General features: G+C 55.0%; 2 long non-coding RNA genes across 2 annotated transcripts; one reads left to right on the top strand and one right to left on the bottom strand.

Moving 5' to 3' along the window:
* Positions 1 to 372: 372 nt before the first annotated feature.
* LOC138848558 (uncharacterized) lies at positions 373 to 9233 on the top strand. The gene is made up of 3 exons (XR_011386490.1): positions 373 to 459; positions 1052 to 1120; positions 9099 to 9233. It is a non-coding gene; the product is annotated as an uncharacterized lncRNA (long non-coding RNA).
* A 10462-nt stretch (positions 9234 to 19695) lies between these two features.
* Positions 19696 to 20782, bottom strand: LOC138848560 (uncharacterized). Its single transcript, XR_011386492.1, has 2 exons — positions 20688 to 20782; positions 19696 to 19952 (listed from the first exon to the last, which is right to left on the bottom strand). It is a non-coding gene; the product is annotated as an uncharacterized lncRNA (long non-coding RNA).
* Between the last annotated feature and the right edge of the window lie 416 nt (positions 20783 to 21198).

Genomic DNA, 21198 nt, shown 5'->3' with positions numbered 1-21198 from the left:
CTCAGGCCATAGCAGAGAGCTGGATTGGAAGAGGAGCAGCCAGGACTCAAACAGGCGCCCATGTTATTTCACAATGAAGTCAAAGTGTTAGGGTAGTGGTGCTGGCTGTTTTGTTATTGAATTGCTGTAGTTGTTCTATTTTACTGTTAGTTATTGTCATTCATCTTGTACTGTGCCTAATTTATAAGTTAAATTTTATCACAGGTGTGTATTCACAGAGAAAAGTCACAGAATGTGTGAGATCTGGCACTAGGCATAGTTGCAGGCATCCCCTGAGGGTCAGGAGACGCGTTCCAGAGGGGTAAGGAGCGACGGCTGAGTGTAGAGCGGGAGACCAAGGCCCAGCAAAGCAACTTGCCCAGAGACACAGAGGACAGAACAGTGGGGTCCAGGTCTGTGTCCTCCTGCGTTCCCGAGACAGCAGGGCCAGCACGGCCCGGGAGCCACTTCCACTGCAAGGTGGGTGTGAGCTGGCCCCGGAAGCCCAGGGCGTGGTGTGTGCTGCGGTGGGGAGAGCCAGGGGTCGCCCTTGGCTTCTGTGTCTGTGCCTCCAAAGGCAGCTCTCGGACAAGGCTCCCTCTGGTGGGGTTCCGAGGGGGACATGCAGCAGACACCTGCTTCTTCGAAGGCGCCCAAGACCAGGCAGAGGCAGCAGGCCGCGAGCCCAGGTCTAGAAACAGCCCCCTCCCTTCTCACATGGACTCGGCCTGTGCTGAAGTCACTGTGTCAGGTGCAGCGAAGGAAAACAAGACCTGCGTCACTGACTTGAAATAGGAGCATGGTCAGGGGGCCAGCTGGGCTCTCGGGGGCCAGGCGGGCAGTCTCGCGGCTGGTATGTCCTGTTTCCTGTTTCGGAGGCAGGTTCCTGCCTAGCTGGGGTGGGAGGTATTAACATATGTTTGAAAAGCTCACTGGCCTTGCTTTCTCTCCATCCCATGTGAGATTCTTTCTGTCAACAACCTGCATTCCTCGTTGCTGACTGTTCATGCATTGTCTGGAGATTTTCTAGTTATAACAACTAAAAGAGGCAACTCTGCCTTTTTCTCCCCAGCTCTGCCCCACAGATTCCATGGAGTTTTCCTTGAACATCAACGCCCGGAGTCAACAAGGAAGCCACTGGGTGGGTAACTCTGATGGCCCCCAAGTGATGGCCCCAAAGGGGAAGGATGGGTGTGAGGGAGGGTTGCTAGGCATCTGAGATCCTACTACTTTTGAGAGCCAGAGATTTTATTTTCTTTTTTATAGCTCAGCTATATTTATGCCAATAAATTGCATCCAAAGCTATCTTTGGGATGATTCAGTCAATGAATGCTTTCGTTTTCAAGAGTTATGCGAAGATTCTGATCCAGACAAGAGAGTGTAGCTCCATTCTCCCTTCTCTCCCTCCAGCCAAGTTCAATGGTGAACTCTGGAAATAATGCAGCAGGCGATCAGAGGAGCACGCTGCCCGGGGGTAAAAGAAAGGGGAAGAGGAAGTTAGGAGTTTTAGACTGGAAGGACAACATGGCGGCAGGGTTGTCTCCCCACCCTCACGTTCCCCGGGGAAGGTGACCTGGGCCTGGCAAATCCTGGTTGCAACCTGGTCCCCAAAGGAAGGCAGCATGGATTCACGACTCCTCCTTCCTGGAGGGGCAGAGACTCTGGTCCTCTCCAGAGGAGGGTGGCTGGATGCTTCCTACAGAGGGGCTTGCTCTGTAGTTGCAGGCTCGCTGGGCAGTGCGCTCAGCTTCTGTGAGCCTGGGATTCCCCCTGCCACAAAGGGCTCCCGGAGGCCCAGCCTGAGGCTGTCCCTTCAGCCAGGCAGACACCCACGAAGAGGCCGTGTAGGGTTCTTTTTACATCAAGTTCAAGAACAGACAAAGCCAGGGGACTGGCATTGGGGCACAGCGGGTTAAGCCACTGTTTGCGATACTAACAGCCCATGTCGGAGAGCTGGTTGGAGTCACGATTGCTCCACTTCCGATCCAGCTCCCCGCTAGTGCAGCTGGAAAAGCAGCAGAAGATGGTCCAAGTGCTTGGGCCCCTGCACCCCTGTGAGAAGTGAGGATGGGGTTCCTGGCTCCGGGCTTCAGCCTGGCCCGGCCACGTGGGAAGTGAACCGGCAGATGGAAGATCTCTTTCTCTATGTCTTGCCCGCTCTCTGGTTGACTTCTCGATGAGACGTCCAGGGCGTTCTAATCTTTTTCCTGCCAACCACCAGTGTGAGAGGCGCTGGCAAAGGGAGCTGTGCATTTTCTCAGAACCCCTGTGTGGCTGCACCACACAAATTGAAGTTGCGTTACCATGGTGTGGGGGCTTCCAGACCATTCAGCGTGACCCTCCAGTCTGCCAAGGAGGGCAGTGGGGCTGGAGCATGGATGGGGCTTGCACACTGAGCAGTAAGATCACAGGTCCCCGAGGACACCGGGACTTGGAGGACACAGAAAAGTCTTCTTGTTCCAGAATGAGCCACTGCCCTTTCCCCCTTGGTTCCATTCTTTGCTTGCGGCCATCACTGCCAGGCTCAGGAAACCTCCCTGGGCGGGCGCTGGAGCGTGAGCTCCAGGCGCTCCTCCTCTGGGGTGAGCTGTAGGACAGACGCAGCTGTGTGGCAAGGGCAGAAAGTCACGAGTTCAGGGTGAGACTGCAGGGGTGTGGTGGAGAGGCGGAGAGCACACCCGGCAGGTTCCAATCCGCCTCCACGTCCTGGGGCCTCAGTATCCCTACCTGGGAAGTGGGCATCCAGCCTGCTGTGAGCGTAGCAGGAAGGGCTGGGAGTGGCGAGGGCAGATGAGGAGCCCAAAGGCAGGTGCTGCTCTTCTGATTCCTTCGCTGCGGAAAAAGAGGCAGAGGTGGCTTCGGGTGCTTGCCCACCCAGACGGCGCCTGCCTGTTGCCTGAGCCTCTGTCGTGCAGAAGCACCCACCCTCAGCGATCCCTGGCCTCAGAGCAGCACTAGCCAGATGGGGGGGCCGGGACCATGAAAGGGGAATCTGCCCGGCTGGCGGAGCTTTGATTTCAGGTAGAGGCGCCAAAGGCAAACCTCCTTGACTCGTGGCCTCGGGGCTATGATTCTAACCAGCAGCGCCCTGGGGCCAGTGCTTCTGCAGCTCAGGCAGGAACAGCAGGCCTTTTCATTTTTTAGAGATTTATTTATTTATTTTGAAAATCGGAGTTACACAGAGAGAGAGGGACAGACAGAGAGAGAGAAGAGAGAGCTCTTCCATCTGCTGCTTCACTCCCTAGATGGCCACAAGGGTCAGCACTGGGGCAGGCGGAAGCCGGGAGTCAGGAGCTCCGTCTGCATCTCCCATGTGGGTGCAGGGGCCCAAGCACTTGGATCATCTTCGCTGCTTTTCCCAGGCCATTAGCAGGGAGCTGGAGGGGAAGTGGAGCAGCCAGGACTTGAACCGGCGCCCATAGGGGATGCCGGCACTGCAGGTGTCAGTTTTACCCGCTGCACCACAGCGCCGGCCCCAGCAGGAAGTGTTTTGAAAGCTGGGGATCTGCCCACTGGAAAACATTCCCTCCTGCGATCTGTCGGTTGACGGCTGAAATGCCCACTGTCAGAAGGCTACTTCTTTGGCTTAGTTTTTGGTCCTCAGTCGAAAGGACTTCCTCTGGGAGATGAGAGCGACTTAGCCTGGTTGATTACTAATTAATTCTATGAACACAAACAGATGGCTTTAAAGAGGGCAGGGGCGAAGGCTGCAGAATCCCCCGAGTCTGAAGGAGATGACGATGGCAGGAGCCACCCCCCGTTCCCTGGAGCACCCCAGTTACAGGTGTGCTGTGCTCAGAGGGTCCTCACACCTCACACAGCGACATCCCGCTCCTCTGATGTAAGGATGCTCCCGGGTCTATACAGGAGGAGACCTAGTCCCCTCCCCTCCCCTCCTGTCGCCCCCTACCCTCACTTCCAGAAAGCAGAGCCGTCCACTTAGGCTTTGTCTTCTTTGCATAGCAGGGGAAGAGGGAGCCACTGAAGAGCCAGGGAGGGGCAGTAGCATCCGGGCCTCACTTGCATGGTCAGCCTCTGGCCCCTGGAGCTCCAGCCGCAGGACCCTCGCCTCTGCCTTTCCCTCTGCCCGGAGCACCCAGCCAGAGGTGGTGGAGAAACCGTGCCCTGACTGAGTGCACACACGGCTCTGTGCCCATGCGCCCACTGCCCTCCTGTCTGTAGTCTGTCCTCGTCACGGGCGTGCCTCTCCTCTCTCTGTCCCGATGTCAGGGTGTCCCAGCCCTGAGCGCACGCCCATGACGTGGTGGTGTTTAGCAGATAGCTACAGAGTGGAAGAGTGAAGGAATGAGCAGAGAGAGAGAGAGAGAGAGAACAGGGCAGTTTCTGCAGCCACCATCCACGTGGGTGTGGGAGGCCACGGGTGGACTCCAGCCACGCGTCACTGTTACAGCAGAGCTTAGGCTGCCCTGGGCAGGATGCTGAGGGTCCTTCTCGATGCCTCCAGTGGAGCCAGCACAGGACTGGACAGACGAGGAGCCAGCAAACGCTCATTCCCGGGGAGACGCCAGAGTCGGCGTTTTTACAGTAATGGCATCTTGGACTCCTAAGTGACTTTGATGGGCTGTATTCTTGCCTGTGCATCTGAGGTTTGGTGCAGTTCTTTTTTAAGAGGCTGGAGGTAGGAAGACGAGTTTCTAGGGTCCAGCAATGTGGCGTAGTAGGCTAAGCCGCCACCTGCAGTGCTGGCATCCCATATGGGTGCCGGTTTGAGTCCTGGGTGCTCCACTTCCAATCCAGCTCTCTGCTATAGCCTAGGAAAGCAGTGGAAGATGGCCCAAGTCCTTGGGTCCCTGCACCTGCGTGGGAGACCCAGGAAAAGCTCCTGGTTCCTGTTTTTGGAATGGCCCAGCTCCAGCTGTTGTGGTCATTTGGGGAGTGAACCAGTTGTTGAAAGACCTCTCTCTCTCTGTAACTCTGCCTCTCAAATAAATAAATAAATCTTTAAAAAAAAAATAAAGACCAGTTTCTAGCGACAGCGGTGGCAGGAACTGGTACCTGGGGATCTCCCACAAGATGCTGACACCTGCCTGAGAACTGGACACTCGCTCTTTTTTTTTTTTTTTTAAGATTTATTTATTTTACTTGAAAGTCAGAGTTACACAGAGAGAGGAGAGGCAGAGAGAGAGAGGTCTTCTATCCGCTGGTTCACTCCCCAATTGGCCACAACAACTGGAGCTGTGGCGATTCAAAGCCAGGAGCCAGGAGCTTCTTCTGGGTCTTCCAAGCAGGTACAGGAGCCCAAGGACTTGGATCATCTCCCACTGCTTTCCCAGGCCACAGCAGAGAGCTGGACAGGAAGTGGAGCAGCAGGGTCTGGAACCAGCGCCCATATGGGATGCCGGTGCTTCAGGCCAGGGCGTTAACCTGCTTCGCCCCAGCGCCATCCCCAAGGCCACACGTTCTCTTGTCGAATCCCTACCAAAGCTCCCTAGGACACAGCTGAGAAAACCAAGGCCTCATCCTGCTGCAGTGAGTTCCAGTGGCTGAGGGGTGGCTCCGAGCGGGGAGTCAGGCTGATGGAAGAGACCCCTGGGGTCCCCGAGGCAGGGTGCCGAGTCACCTCATGTGGGGGTACCCTGCGAAGTGGGCTTCTGGGGGGAACAGGGTCTCTTTGCCCAGCCTGCCTGAGTTGGGTCTGGCTTCATGTGCTCAGCACTGCAGATGCAAAAGAGGCCCAGACTTCTAGCTCCATCCGCCCAGGGTACCACAGGCCCTTGGCCAGCCAGGGCCGCACTGGCTTGTCCTGGGCTCAGCGCGAGACAGGGGGAGCACGCAGTAAGTGTGGTTACTCTGCAAGATGCTTCTGCGGCTGATCCACTTTCTGGTCTTGTTTGTGCCCCTTCGTGGACCTCTCCCCCCACCCCTGATTCCACACTTGCTGAGTCAGCATCTCAGGCCCATGTCCATGGCAGGTGGACAGAGCCCCAGGGGGCCACGTCAGTGAGACTCGGCATATGGGGACCGCTTTGGCAAGCAGGCTCCACCCCAGGCCACTTCCACCAGAGTCAGTGGGAGGGGCCCAGGTGATTCCCAAGCACCGGGAGGGCTGGGACCGGAGCGGGGGTTTCCTGCCTCCAGTGCCAGCGCTGACATCTGTGCAGGCCCAGATGCTCTCCCCACGCCGCAACCACTTCCCCTTCCTGCCGGTGGCTGATTCTCCTGACTCAAGGACAAATGGGTCTAGGCCCAAGTCCTGGAGAGGGTGCACCTGCCTGCATGCTTTCTCCCCCTGCTCCTGCGTGTGTCTGGACTGACAGTGACCAGGAGACTTCGAAAGGAGGCTGGCTGTCAGTCACTGTCCTCTGACACCTGGCTTGGGTTGGTTTTCTGGTGGGCGGCAACTCTGCGCACAGAGAGGAGTTAGGGTCCTTTGACCTTGCGTCAGTGGGACTGGAAAACACCTTCTCCTGTGTCTTCACTCTTCTTTCTCCCTCTGTCTTCTGTTTCTAAGGCCCTCGGCCCCTTTTCTCTCCCCCCACCCCTCTCTGTGTTCTGCACGCAGTCATGCTGACTTGCGCCTGTGTGGTATCTTCCGGCCAAGGCTTGGCTGGGCCCAGGCCACATGGAGGGAAACATGATTAAAGCTGATTTAGGCCGAGAGGGAAGAGAACACCAGCAAGAGGCGGCTGTTGTGATGGTGCGGTGCCGAGGCAGCAGGCACCGGGAAGGGCCAGGATGGCCTGGGTCCCCAGGGAAGGTGCCAGCCGGGCCCTGGCAGAAGGAGCACGGAGTCAGGCCGTACGGCTACAACGTCCTCAGAGTGTGCTACCTGGCCCCGCAGCACCGGCAACACCCAGGAACTGGCAGAAATGCAGACTCTCTGAATCCCAGGCTTCTACCTGGGACCTAGAGAAACAGACACTCGGAGGGTGAGGCCCAGAAATCTCGATTTTCACCAGCTCGGGTGGCTCTGATGCGGGTCGGCCTTGGGGAACCGCTGTGTATATTGCACAGACATTCTGCCTCCCATCACTCAGTGGGAAGAAGGTCTGGGGGTCTGCAGGGTCACCAGGAGGCCCCTGACATCTGAGCAGGAGGCAAGGGGCAGGGAGATCGGGGACGTGTGGGACAGGGGACCTTGCCACAGTCCCTTGGGACTTAGGGCGTTAAAGGGTGGCCGTGTGTAGGAGGGACTGATTGGGGGTAGGAAGTTGAGAGAACTCAGTTCAAAGAAAAATCCTTGTCCGCAAGCATGAATCCATCGTTGCTGTTCATAGCTGAAATGCTACTGGTGACAAACACGATTTTTACATTATCCAAATTAAAAAAAAAAATGAAATAACTCTGCAAGCTTCTACAGCAGACAGTGAGTGCAGTAACCCCTCGTTCCCAAGTTATTGTTGAGACTCCGAGAACATTGTTGAAGTCTCTGGAGACACAGCTGGGGCCACACCATCCATTTTCTAAAACAGGATTTCTCTGGGGCTGGGGCTGTGGCGTAGTGGGTAAAGCCACTGCCTGCAGTGCCGGCATCCCATATGGGCACCGATTTGAGTCCCGGCTGCTCCAGTTCCAATCCAGCTCTCTGCTAATGGCTTAGGAAAGCAGGAGAAGATGGCCCAAGTCCTTGGGCCCCTGCACTTGTGTGGGAGACCCGGAAGAAGCTCCTGGCTCCTGGCTTTGGATGGGTCCAGCTCTGGCTGTCCCAACCATCTGGGGAGTGAACCATCTGATGGAAAACCTTTCTCTCTCTCTCTTTGCCTCTGCATTGCTGTAACTTTGCCTTTCTAAATCTTTAAAAAAAAATAGGGTTTCTTTGCCCACAAACTCATTATTTTCCCCCTCACTCGTTCCCCAGTAATTGCTATGTAGCTCCCCTGGGTGACCCCATGCTGGGGGCTGGGCAGCAGCAGGAAAGGCTAGAAGTGACCAGCTCACTGGATGTGGAGGGTCTGCACCCCTCCAGTGCTGGGCTCTGCCTGCTGGCTGCTTGACTCTCCCCAGCTTGGTCAGTCCATCTGGGGATTCTTCATGCAAAGGAGTGTTTCTGGCAGCCTGCTGTTTGCCGTACTCTGCAAGGAGCCCTCGGGGTGTCTGAATGACTCAGATTGACTTGGTCCCCGTCCACGGGAAGACAAGCAATTGAGTACTGCAATGCAGGGGTGGCGTGAGGGAAGGCAAGGCTGGGGCCTCAGGGGCTTGAGGAGGCCCTGACCTGTCTTGGAGGGGATAGGAGAAGGCTTCCAGGCTGCGATGGGAAGCTGGAAGGAGATGAGTCAGCCTGGGGGAAACGGGTCCCAGCTTGAGCAGAAGGCCAGAGCAAGGGAGAGCCCAGACTCTGCGCAGACTTGAAAGGCATTCACGGGGTGAGAGCGGGAGCGCCGACCCGGTCCCAGAGACCTGCTCACCGTACACCCTCTTCTCAGTTTGGAACAGAAGGTTTCCTGGCAAGGCAGACAAGCCCAGGAAGGAGCATGAACCACTCCCAGCCCATCGCTTGTGTTCCTGGTTTGCTCTTGGGCTGGGTGGTGCCATATGGGGGACTCCCAGCTTATGGGATTGCTGTCCAACCTCTTGTGTAGGAGCGGCTTCAGTGCCAAGTCTGGAAGTAGAGACGGATGACTCTTACCCAGCAAACCAGTGAGGATGGCATGATGTCTGGAGGCCTCAAATAGCTGGTATCTGGCTATTCTGTGACCACTAGTTAAGGTAGTCGAGGTCACAGGCTCAGACTGTAAACTTCATACTTGAAGCACTTTTCCGGCTGACTTTAAAATGACTTTTATGTCTCTGTTTTCCTTTGAGTGAGCATGTACACAAGAAAAGATAGGGCACTTTTACTGTCCACACACAAGTGATGATTTAAGATAAGCTTCGAAGCTCGCCTTGGGCCTAGAAGTTAACACACCTGGGTGCCGATGCCTGGCTCCAGCTCCTGGACTCCTGCTTCTAGCAATGCAGACGCTGGGAGGCAGCGACGGGGGCTCAGGTAACCGGGTTCCTGCCACCCGTATGGGAGGTCTGGATTGAGTTCCCAGCTCCTAGCTTTAGCCCTGGCTCAGCCCCAACCACTGTGGGCATTTGGGGGTGAACTAATGAATGTGAAATCTTTCTCTTTCTGTTTCTGCCTTTCTCTTTTTGTCTGTCTCCCAAACAAGATGAAGCTGGAACCAATACCAGCTTCCGAGAGCAGCCTGTCTCACCAGAGCAGGAGGAGCCTTGAGACTTGGCAAAAGGCAGGGTTGGTCCTCGACGAACGGCTTCCCGGCTGACGGCAGGTGCATCTGGTTGACTGAGGGCCTGATCAGGAGCCTGAGGCACGGACGGGTGCAGCGCCCAGATGGCTCCACACCCTCAGTTCTGGGCCCGGCCGGGTGGAGGGGTGCAGGTTCCTCTGGGGAAGGAACAAGAGCTTCCGGTTTGACAGTTTCTGGCCGTCCTCCACCTGCCAGACCCAAATTCTATCTTAAAGAAAAATTAATTTGTTTACTTTTAATTGACATATAAAGATTGTACCTATTTATGGGGTGCCCTGTGATGTTCCAATACAGGTATACATTGTATAATGCTCAAATCAGAGTAAATAAAAACTATCCTCTTAAAGATTTATCATTTCTTTGTCATGAAAATATTCAAAATTTTAGCATGGTTAAAATATACAAGATGTTATTATTTTCCATCATCCCCTTACTGTGTAATATAATAAAGGCACTTCAAAAATGTTCATGGGAAGTGGAATTAAAAATAAAAATAAAAAACTTTTTCTTTTCTTTTTTTAAAGATTTTTATTTATTTATTTGAGAGGTAGAGTTGCAGATAGTGAGAGGCAGAGACAGAGGGAAAGGTCTTTTATCCACTGGTTCACTCCCAAAATGGCCACAACAGCCAGAGTTGAGCCAATCCCATTCAAACTCTGATTTCTTTCTTTTTTAAAAGATTATTTATTTGAAAGGCATACTTACAGAAAGGCAGAGAGAGAAAAAAAGAGAGAGAGATTCCAGAACACTGCTGGAAGCGTATGCAGTGCAGGCATCCCATATGGGCTGCAACGGCCGAAGCTGGGCCAGTCTGAAGCCAGGAGCCAGGAGCCAGGAGCTTCATCCGGGTCTCCCACATGGGTGCAGGGGCCCAAGCACTTGTGCCATCTTCTGCTGCTTTCCCAGGCCACAGCAGAGCATTAGATTGGAAGAGGAGCAGCTAGGACTAGAACCAGCGACCATAAGGAAAGCCGACTCCATAGAAGGAAGATTAACCTATTGAACCATTTCGTGAACTTTTTGAAGTTCCTTTGGGAGCCACCAAGACTGATTCCTCTTATCTAACTCTTAGTACCAATACCCAATCTGGTCCCAAGCCTCTCCCCAGCCTCTGAAGACCACTCAGCTTTTTTTTTTTTTTTTTTTTTAAGATTTATTTGTTTATTTGAAAGTCAAAGTTACACACAAAGAGAAGCAGAGGCAGAGAGACAGAGAGAGAAGTCTTTCATCTGCTGGTTCACTCCCCAGTTGGCCACAATGGCTGGAGCTATGTCAATCTGAAGCCAGGAGCCAGGAGCTTCATCAAGGTCTCCCATGTGGGTGCAGGGGCCCAAAGACTTGGGCCATCTCCTACTGCTTTCCCAGGCCATAGCAGAGAGCTGGATCGGAAGTGGAGCAGCTGGGACTTGAACCAGTGCCCATATGGGATGCCTGCACTGCATACGTTACACCACAGCGCCGGCCCCAACCACTCCGCTTCTGTGAGGTCAGCTTTTGAAGATTGCACATACGAGAGAGAACACGTGATATCTGTCCATCTGGGTCTGACTGATTCTACTGAACATGTCTTCCAGGTACGTCCATGTTGTCACAAATAACGGGATTTCATCCTTTTTTAACATGGGAAAATCCCATTTTCCTCATCTCCCTCCTGGGGGTGTCCCAGATGGGGTGAAAGATGGAGCTGATAGGGAAGTTGAAGCTTGGTCCTCTGGCCAGGGGCTGCAGCAGGCTCCCAGGTCCAGACCACCAGAGATTGGAAAATTCTTTGGAAAATTCTCATTTCATGAGATGGAGGGACCAAGGACCACTTGGGACGGCACAGTAATCCCAAAGACAGGTTCACCCCAACAGCAAGTCCCTCAGACCAATGTGTAGAGAGGACTCTGCAGCAGGTGTGATGGGGGAAACAGGGAGGGAGGGCTGGGACACAGCGTCAAGACCACCCTACAGGCCTGGACAGCCTCCTACGGGTTGTCAGCACTCGGCCGGCTGTTAACACACAGGGACACGCACTCCCGGGTAACCTGGACAGACAGGGCAGGAAGCAAACAGAGAAGGGGGCTGACGGTTGTGTCTGCAGCCAGCGCTCGCACAGCTCCGAGCTTCCTGGAAGGAGAGGAAACCAGAAAGGAATGCAGCTCTTGTTGTCCGGTAAAAGAAAACATGCCAATTCTTCGGGGAATTCTTTTCCCTGGCAATACATTCTTGGAAGAATTGTATGTGACGAAAGAGCCCCGAATATCTTTGTGTGTAGAAGGAGGCTACCCCTCCTGGAGGGCCCTGGAAGCCCCGGTGGGGCAGCGGGAGGGAAGCCCGGCGGCTGCCCTGGTCCAGTGTGCTCTGGGAGGAAAAAGCTGGGTGCACAGGAGATGTTGTTCAGTAAGAGGGAGGGAGCTGGGGAGATGGCCCCTGGGGACCACAAGGGGAGTCGGGGGCTGTGTGCAGTGGTACCCCCTAAGCACAGGGAGGTGCCCCATACAGGGGTAGGACCAGCCCCGCACATGAGCACCACGGCACCCGGATGGTCCACCTGACAATAGAGACCAGTGCTTGTCTCGCATGCGTGTGAACTCCCTGGATGACAGGCTGAGTCACGGCCCAGGTGGCTCTGAGTGGGGTGGAGCAGCGTGAGGCTGGTCAGAATTGGTATGCCATTTAAAACTCTCCCATTGTTCACTTCTGGAATTTTACATTTCATAGTTGTGGAATGTGGTTGCGAACCCACGGATGGGAGGGTGGGTACTGCACCTGTCACTTCACCGTCCGCTCCGGCCTGCTTCCGAGAGAAAGAGCCAGTCTTTAGGGATGGTGGAGGAGAGCTGGCACTTCTGTCCAGCAGGGCAGGTGGCAGGAGGGCGGTGCCTGTCACAGAACAGGTGGTGAGTGTGCCAGCCAAGGTGGGACAGCAGCCCTGGGCCTGTGGCAGGATGGGTAAGGACTGCAACCTTTGTGCTCAGGCTGGGGCCCCTTGAGGGCAGGGCACTGCTGAGAAAGTGGGGTAGGAGAGTAGAAAAGAAAAGGGAGCCAGGGAGAGAGAGAGAAGAAGGCAGGGAGGGGAAGGAGTGGATGGAGGTGGGAGGAAAGACCCAGAGAGGGAGAGATGAGAGCGGGCAGAAGCAGAAGAGGCCTGGCTAACGGCCAGCAGCGAGGCCCAGGCTGCGAACAGGAGTTCTCCTTTCCTTCTGTGGCAGGGCTGAAGTCATCACTCAGGTCTTACAAAATAAAAAGCACTCATCAGAAGAGGCCCTGGAGAGAGGCCGTCCAGGCAGGAGGCTTGCGGGAATGGGCTTCTAGGACTCTGGTTGTCGGTCTGGGGATGGGCAAAGGTCAGATGTCCCTGGAGGGGCCGCCACTGTGGCACAGTGGGCCAAGCCTCTGCCTGTGGTGCCGGCATCCCATAAAGGTGCCAGTTGGAGTCCTGGCTGCTCCTCTTTCCATCCAGCTCTCTGCTATGGCCTGGGAAAGCAGTGGAAGATGGCCCAAGTGCTTGGGCCCCTGCATGTATGTGAGAGACCCGGAAGAAGCTCCTGGCTCCTGGCTTCAGATCGGCCTGGTTCCTGCTGTTGAGGCCATTCGGGGAGTGAACCAATGGATGGAGGACCTTTCTCTCTGTCTATAACTCTGCCTCTCAAATAAATACATAAAATCTTACAAAAAAAAAAAAAAAGCTGTTGGTGGAGCAGGGGAAACGGTGGAAGCCAGGGCAGGGTGGGGGGAGGGGAGCGTGTCCTACAGGGGTCTGAGCAGAGTTTTCCTGGGCAGAGGGACAGGGACAAGCCGGCTGGAAGCTGTGGGTGATTCTCGTGTCTTCCCTCCTCTCTCAGAGACAGCCGCCTCATAGGTAATGGAGTCACGAAGGTTTGGGGAGGAGAAGCAGAGCAGAGGGCGTGGCCAGGGACTGGAGAGAGGCTGGGCAGACCTGGCCGGCTGGTGAGCCAGGCAGGGGAGGCCAGGCTGCGCCCCAAGGCTGCAGGAGACGCCCCCTCCCTGGGCCCACGGAGGCTCCCTCCTGGCTCTGAGGTCTGTGGTTTCTCTGTCCCCCCACTTCTCCGCCCGCTGGAGCAGCTCAGGTTTGCTCTAGCGGGAGGGACAGCTGCCTGGGCATCAGGTGGGTGAGGCAAGTCCTCTTCCCCGAACACACATCTGCAGAGCAAGAGTGGGTCCCGCCACCGAGTGGGAGACAACCACACCAGCTGCTCCCCGACAACCATGCCTGCTGCCATCTCCCCCTCCCCCAACCCCGTGATTGGACAGCCCGGGCTCCTGGGATGGGGCGAACGCTGCTGGGCCAAGAGCTCCCAGAGGAAGCGCCAGGTGTCCCGGAAGAAGCAAAAATACCCCAGGGAAAGGAAAACATCTTAAAACATGCAAACATTGCTCCCTACAGATCTCAGGAGATCTTTATCCACAAAGCAAACGGGAAGCACCAATGCTGTGCAGACATTTAAGTGAATAGATGCTTGATCACATTGTTACATTTTTAAAAAATTTACTTGAGAGGGAGAGGAGGGGGGAGGGGGAGGGAGGGGAGAGAGAGAGAGAGAGAGAGAGAGAGAGAGAGAGAGAGAGAGATCATCTACTGGTTCACTCCCCAAATGCCTGAAATAGCCAAGGCTGGGCCAGGCTCAAGCTGGTAATTGGAAACTCCATTGGGGATTCCTATATGGGTGGCAAGAATCCATCACCTTGGCCGTCGCCTGCTGCCTCTCAGGCTTGGCATTTGCAGGGAGCTGGAGGCAGCAGCTGGAGCGGGAATTAAAGCCTGGCACTCTGGTATGGGATGTGTGCACCTGCGCTGCGAGGCCAGACACCTGCCCCTTTGATCACGTTGTGAGGGGACTGTGAACTCGCACTCCCCGAGTCTTCCCCATCCTCCTGTTCCATCCCTCTTTCTGTACTGTATTTACAGCAGGCTACAAATTTGCAAGTTGATTAACATTTTAAGTATCTTTGGGACTGGCGTTGTGGTGTAGCTGGTTAAGCTGCCACCTACGATGCCGGCATCCCATGTGAGTGCTGATTCGTGTCCTGGCTGCTCCACTTTTGTTCCAGCTCCTGCTAATGCACCTGGGAAAGCAGCAGAAGATGGCCCAAGTACTTGGGCCCTGCATCCATGTGGGGGACCTGAATGGAGTTCCAGGCTCCTAGTTTTAACCAGTGGTCATTGCAGCCTTTTGTGGGGGTAAACCAGCCAATGGAAGACTTCTCTCTCTCTCTCTCTCTCTCTCTCTCTCTCTCTCTCCCTCTCTCTATAACTCTACCTTTCAAATAAACAAATAACTCTTTAAAAATTATATATAAACCACTACTGGTTGCTTTAGAAAGAGTAAGAAATTAATTTTTCTACATTTGGTTTTTCAAGATTTATAATAATTTTAAATTTTATTAGAAAAAATATTAACTAGTTCTGCTGAAAATAATCCTTTTAGAGAGATTTCAAAATTTCACCCGCCTGCATCAGGTTGTGGGTTTGCGGTGGGCGTGCGCAGCGGCGCCTTTTCCCGTAAGTGGCCATGACTCAGCTCATTCAGCAAGAGCGTCTCGAAGATTGAGAGCTCACGCGCCTGGCCACACGCCTCTGCAGCCTCTGCTCCCGGAGATGTCCCAATGCCACTGAGTCACGGGGTAACCGCAGCCTGCGAGTGGCCAAGGGGCCCGCACACGGTGGTCGGCTCTGCCTCACCCGCACTGACTCAGCAGGCCAATGATGCCACCGTGTCAAGGGGACAGCTCCCTGCATCTTGGCACCCCTTCCTGAGCAAACACTCATGCTCTGTGACGCCAGGGGCTTGCTGCTGCTTCTCCAGGCACTGGTGTTTCTTTGAACAGGCAGGCGTCAGGGCTGCAGAAGGCAGAGGCAGCTGGTCAACACCTGTGCCCTCTTGGGTCCACTTCTCCCAGCTCACCCTGCTTGGGCCCGCCCCTGCCCATCACCATTTGTCCACCAGCAGTCACTTGCAATGGTGCAAGAAAAGGGAAGTGTCCGCCAAGAACTGTTCCCAGAACCCTGCGCTGCTCGGATCCCTTCGGGCTGCTTTGGAAATAGCCCCGGGTGTGAACCAGTAAGGACTTGGTGTCTGCAGGGCAGGGAGCGGGAGCTGGGGCTTCGTGCAGCTGGAAGACAGCAGACCTGCATTCCCGGAAGCTCTGCCTGCACCCACGTGACCACCATTATGAGGAGAACGTGGGGTCGCGAGCATCTTGTCAACACAGACATGGGCGTGTTGGGGCCATCGAGGGGCCCAGGTCACTGACAGCTGCCAGGTGTCCTCCAGAATGTTCCCGTCTGAGAATGATGTTGTCCTTCATCTTTGGGGCGAGGGCCGGACATTCAGACTCCACTTGGGCTCCCCTGTCCTGGGGAGCTCCAGGTGTGGAGTGGAGAACCCTCAGGGCTCGGCTGGGAAGTGTCCCAGGAAGGGGCTCGGGCCCTCTGGTCAGGGCTAGGGAGCCTCAGCACTGGCTTTTGAAAGGTGCCACCAGAGCTCCCAGCTTCAGTGGCGTTTGCTCCGTCTTCTCTGATTCTGAGTTTCTCCACCCCATCCGCCAGCAGCCCAGGAACTCGGAGCTGCTCCCACACCTCTAAGCTTCTCACCCTGCATCCTGCCTGGGCCCGCCTCCTTCACACTACTCCCCCCACCCCACCCTGAGCCCCAGCTCACAGCTCCTCACCAGGAGAACTTGCCTTCCCCAGCTCCGCTGCTTAGTCATGGGAGTCATGACCACACACAACCCCCCCCCCCCCCCCGCGCTAGCGAATGGAAGCGACATTTCCCAGAAAATGGCACAAAAAGAAGAACTTAAAACAAATGCACTGCTTGGAGACATTGAGGGCAGCTGGATGTGGTGCGTGGCCCCAGGGTTCATGTGTTGGAAGTTCGGTCCTCCTGTGGCCGTGTTAAGAGGTGGTGGGACTTTAAGAGGAGGGCTCTAGTGGCAGGACATGGGGTGATGTCCATGGGAGGGATTAAGGTAGCTCTCATGGGACCTTGAGTTGGTTCCCAGGACAGTGGGTTGGTAAAATAAAGCAAACCCGATGCCAGAATCACTCTCTGGCCTTCCTGCCTTGCCATGTGATCTCTCCATCTCTTTCAATCTCTACCTCTCTGTTCTCTAGCTCCAGCTCTCGCTCTTACTCATGCACTCATTCCCCCATCAGATGCACACACCTGTTCCTGGTCTCAGAAACTGGCACATGTGTGCTGGTTCCAGGTCAGAGGCAGGGCGGGAGGCCAAGAGTGGGGAGGCAGAGCTGGCAGGCAGAGAAGGTGGCCTCCGGGTGTGGTGGGGGGAGTAGGACAGGGTTGGGCATGTTCACCCACAGCAGGGCAGCAAGGGCTGAGGTCACTCACACGACAGATGGATGGAGGTGCAGAGAAGGGTCGGGTCAGGTCAGCAATCAGGTGGAGAAAGGAGAGGCCAACTCCAGGCCAGGCTGCTCACCCACAGAAACACGGAGCCCTCAGCCATACCCATTTCGCAGATGAGCAAGTGTCCAAAGCATTCACAACCCCCAAGGCCTGGGCATTGGCTGAGCTAGGACTTGAACTCCAGTTCCCCTGGATCAGACACAACCAGCGAGGAGGCTATGACTGAAGGTGGAGGGGAGGGGTGCAGACTGGGAGGTAAAATGAAATTTGCTTTGCCAGGGTGGGCCTTCCTGGAAATTCAGAATTGAGGGCTGGGTATTGCCACCCCAAGGGGAGACAGACCTCTGCTGCCTGAGTTCCTCTCTCCCCTTGCAACCAAGTGATCGACTGATTCCACTTCAAAGTGATCTTTGACCTTGACCCTTGACATCAGCAGTGCTTCACCTCTGTGACCTCTCTAGAGACCACTGGAGCTCCAGGCCAGTTCCCAGCATGACCTGTGCATAAGGAGCAGGAGAAAGGCTTGTGCACGTGACAGCCGAGGGCAGGACATCTGTGCATCTCAGGACGGGTTTGTTTTTGTTTGTTTGTTTGTTTGTTTTTGACAGACAGAGTGGACAGTGAGAGAGAGACAGAGAGGAAGGTCTTCCTTTTGCCGTTGGTTCACCCTCCAATGGCCGCCACGGCCGGTGCGCTGTGGCCGGCGCACCACGCTGATCCAAAGCCAGGAGCCAGGTGCTTCTCCTGGTCTCCCATGGGGTGCAGGGCCCAAGCACTTGGGCCATCCTCCACTGCACTCCCGGGCCACAGCAGAGAGCTGGCCTGGAAGAGGGGCAACCGGGACAGAATCTGGAGCCCCAACCGGGACTAGAACCCGGTGTGCCGGCGCCGCAAGGCGGAGGATTAGCCTAGTGAGCCGCAGCGCCGGCCAGGAAGGGTTCTTAAAAGGCTCTGGGGCCTCAAGCTGGGTGCTGTCAGCCATTCATCTCCCCAAGCACAGTTCCCTACCCTGAGGCTCTGCCTTTTTGCGGAGGGCAGGCTGGTGGTCAGTGGTCGTGCCATCATTTGACCCAAGGGCAAGGCCACCCTAAGCTTGTCCCCTGGAGAGGCACTCACTGCCATCTGCACGGGGCAGTTTACTGTGGCAGCCAGCCCACCCTGGGTTCATGCCAGCCCACCCTGGGTTCGTGTCTAGTCCATGCTGGGTTCGTGTCCAGCCCACCCTGGGTTCATGTCCAGCCCATCCTGGGTTCGTGTCCAGCCCACCCTGGGTTCGTGTCCAGTCCATGCTGGGTTTGTGCCAGCCCACCCTGGGTTTGTGTTCAGCCCACCCTGGATTTGTGTCCAGCCCACCCTGGTTCGCGTCTAGCCCATCCTGGGTCCGTGTCCAGCCCATCCTGGGTTCATGTTTTCTCTCTTGCACTGCTGACATCTTCTCTCCCCAACATTTGAAATCCTGCAGCCATAGAGGTGATTCTGAGCGATGTGCTACAGGAACCCCAGAACAAGTCAGAGGGCACCCACATCTGTGAGACTCCCTTCCACGCTTCCTCTCTTGCCTTCTCAGCTCACTGCCCAAAGAATACCAACCCGAGGAGAACCCAAAGGTTGACTGTGTACCCCCTGGGGAGAGTTCGGCATGCATCCTGTGCCTGAGACCCTGCCCGAGTCTTCCCAGGAGTCTCACCACAACCTCCCAGTGAGGGTGCAATTGTAAGTCCCATTTCACAGTCAAAGGAACTGAAGCTTAGGAGGTGAAGCTCAGCTTGTGACGCCAGCATCAAATATCAGAGCACAGGTTTGAGTCTTGGCTGCTCCGCTTCCGATCCAGCTTCCTGACGCTGTGCCTGGGAAAGCAGTGGAAGGTGGCTCAGACACTTGAGCCCCTGCCACCAGAGGAGAGGTCCTGACGGAGTCCCAGGCTCCTGGCTTCGGCCTGGCTGAGCCCTGGCCATTGCAGCCATTTGGGGAGCAAACCAGTGGGTGGAAGATCTCTCTCTCTCTGTCTCTCCCTCTCCCTCTGTAACTCTGCCTCTCAAATAAATAAACGCATCTTTTCCTTTAAGGGGAGGAATGAGCAGCCCAGGATTGCGCAGCAGCAGTGGCAGTAGGCGGAGATGAGCCCTGCACAGCCACACCCCTGGCCCCTGCTCCAGTTCCCTGGGATGTAACCCTGCTGCCTCCTGGCACGCCCATCCCTGACCCCACTGCTTGGGAATTTCAAGTGAGAACGACCGAGGTGACTGGGACTGTGCTTAACCGTCAGACTCCTCTGCATCTCACCACGTCCCTGTCACATCCTCACACCCCGAGGCTCCAGCGTCGTCCCCCGCCCTGAGAGCGACAATCCTCAAAAAGAGGATGAGGATTAGCTCCCCTGGGTCCCAGTTGACTGATTGGTTAAAATGGGAGCCCCAAGTTATTTACCTGCTCTGCTTTGGTCCAGCCAGCCCATCTGGGGTAGGGTAGGGGAAAGAGAAACATTTAAAGAGGTTAGAAAGTGAAACCCCAGGGGCTACATTGTTCATGTCAGGATGAAGCAACAAAGAGCTATCCTTGCGGGGGAGGGGTGCTCAGCTCTGGTCTTGGTTGATCTTGCACATGTAGCATTGAAGATTTATTTATTTATTTATTTGAAAGGCAGAGGTACACAGAGAGAGGCAAAGGTAGAGAGAGAAATCTTCCATCTGCTTGTTCACCTTCCAGATGATCACAAGAGCTGGTACTGGCCAGGCTGAAGTCAGGAGCCAGCAACTTTTTCCTGGTGTCCCCTGTGGGTCCAGGGGCTCAGGACGTGGGCCATCTTCTGCTGCTTTCCCAGGAGCATTAGCTGGGAGCTGGATCGGAAGTGGAGCAGGGGGGTGTCAGGGACCCAGCTGCTTGAGCTCCCATCTGCTCTTCCTATGGTGTGCATTAGCAGGAACTGGATAAGAAGCCAAGTAGCCTGGACTCAAACCAGGTACTCCAGTATGAGATACCGGTGTCGACTGTGAACAAACACCCACCCTGCAATTTTTAACTCTCCGGTTACCACTGGGACTCAGATGACTCAGAAGAGACTGATCTGGGTGCGAACGTCACAGATCCAGTGAGAAGCCCTGCCTTGTGTGCCCAGGTCCGCTGCATTCTGTGTTTAGCTCATCATTTTTTTAAAAATTTTATTTATTTATTTGAAAGGCAGAGTTACAGAGAAAGAAGGGGAGATACACACGGAGAGAGATCTTCCATCCGCTGGTTCACTCCTTAGATGACTGCAATGGCTGGGGCGGCTGGGCCATGCCAAAGCCAGGAGCCAGGAGCTTCATCTGGGTCCCCCACGTGGGTTCAGGGGTCCAACTCTTGGGCCATCTTCTGCCACATTTCCCAGGTCACTAGCAGAGAGCTGGATCAGGAGCAGAGCAGCCAGGTCTCAAACTGGAGTTTATAGAGGATGCCTGCATTAGCAGGTGGCAGCTTAACCTGCTATGCCACCAGTTCAGCTCATCGTCATGCTCCAAGGAGTGCTCAGTTCTCCCAGTCTCGAAGCTTACAGAAACCAGATGGCCAGATTTGGGTATTGAAGTTCCTAATTTTTGCACTACTAGCAAGCAGAGTAATGAAAATAAGCATATGACCTGGTGTGACCTCTGTGAACCCTGGCAGCTAATAGGACGCAGGCTTCGATGGCGGGTCCCAGGGTCCCAGGGAGGGCACACACTCGTCCTCAGGGCACTGCCTCCGGTTCTCCCTGTTGTCAGATTCTACTCTGGGTTGGGCACCCCCTCCGCTGTGGTTTGGAGGACCTAGACTTGGAGCCCTCAGTGCTGACCCCCATGCTGCCTTGCGGTGAGACCCCAACATTCCAGTGCTTGGGGTGCACCCAGACCACCCCCACTGGCTGGCACTGGTGGAGGCAAGAGGGGAAGTCAGCGCGGACTCAGATGGAGAACCGCAGGCACCCGGCTGCTGCCCCTTTCAGTGGCTCTGGGGGCCAGAAACGAAAACCAGTGCAATCCCCAGGGACCCCTTGGCTCCCTTTCCCTCTGACACGCCCCCTCCCCACCCCAGAGGCTCCCGGGGGGGCCCCTCCCCTGGCCCTCATCACCTGCCATCACAGAGAGCCCAAGTGAAAACTCACTTTTCTCCCCATCGGTGCGTTCATGTTTAATACATTCCTGCTCACTCAACTTCCAGTGTCTCACGATGTCCTGAGGGCAAAAGAACCGATTTCACTCTCTGATGAGAAGAGTGGCCTAACGCCTAGCTCATTTTTTTTTTTTTTTGAAATACTGACATTAACTGGGGAAATTGCTCAAGCTCTCTTGTTACTTCCTGGGTTTAATTAAGTGGCTCTGCAGGTGACTCAACTCTCTTATTTTTCAGAATGACATCAGACTTATTTTCCATTTTAATAGCCTGGTTACTTCATTGATTTTTTTTTTCTTGAAATCCAATTTCACTTTCTAGTGCAATTTTTTTTAATCTGATTTTTTTTCTCCACTCTAGAAAATGCTAACACCCGTGGTGGCTAAACTCCAACTGTTACAAGTGCCTCATTTTTTTTTTTTAAATTCCAGAGATCCAAATCAGAATTTGAAGACAGAATTCATGGTGTAATGTTTCATGATAAATTCCTAGATGATTTCACA

The sequence above is a fragment of the Oryctolagus cuniculus genome, chromosome 2, assembly GCF_964237555.1.
Source record: "Oryctolagus cuniculus chromosome 2, mOryCun1.1, whole genome shotgun sequence".
Lineage (NCBI taxonomy): Eukaryota > Metazoa > Chordata > Mammalia > Lagomorpha > Leporidae > Oryctolagus > Oryctolagus cuniculus.
This window is presented reverse-complemented; position numbering and strand designations above follow the sequence as displayed.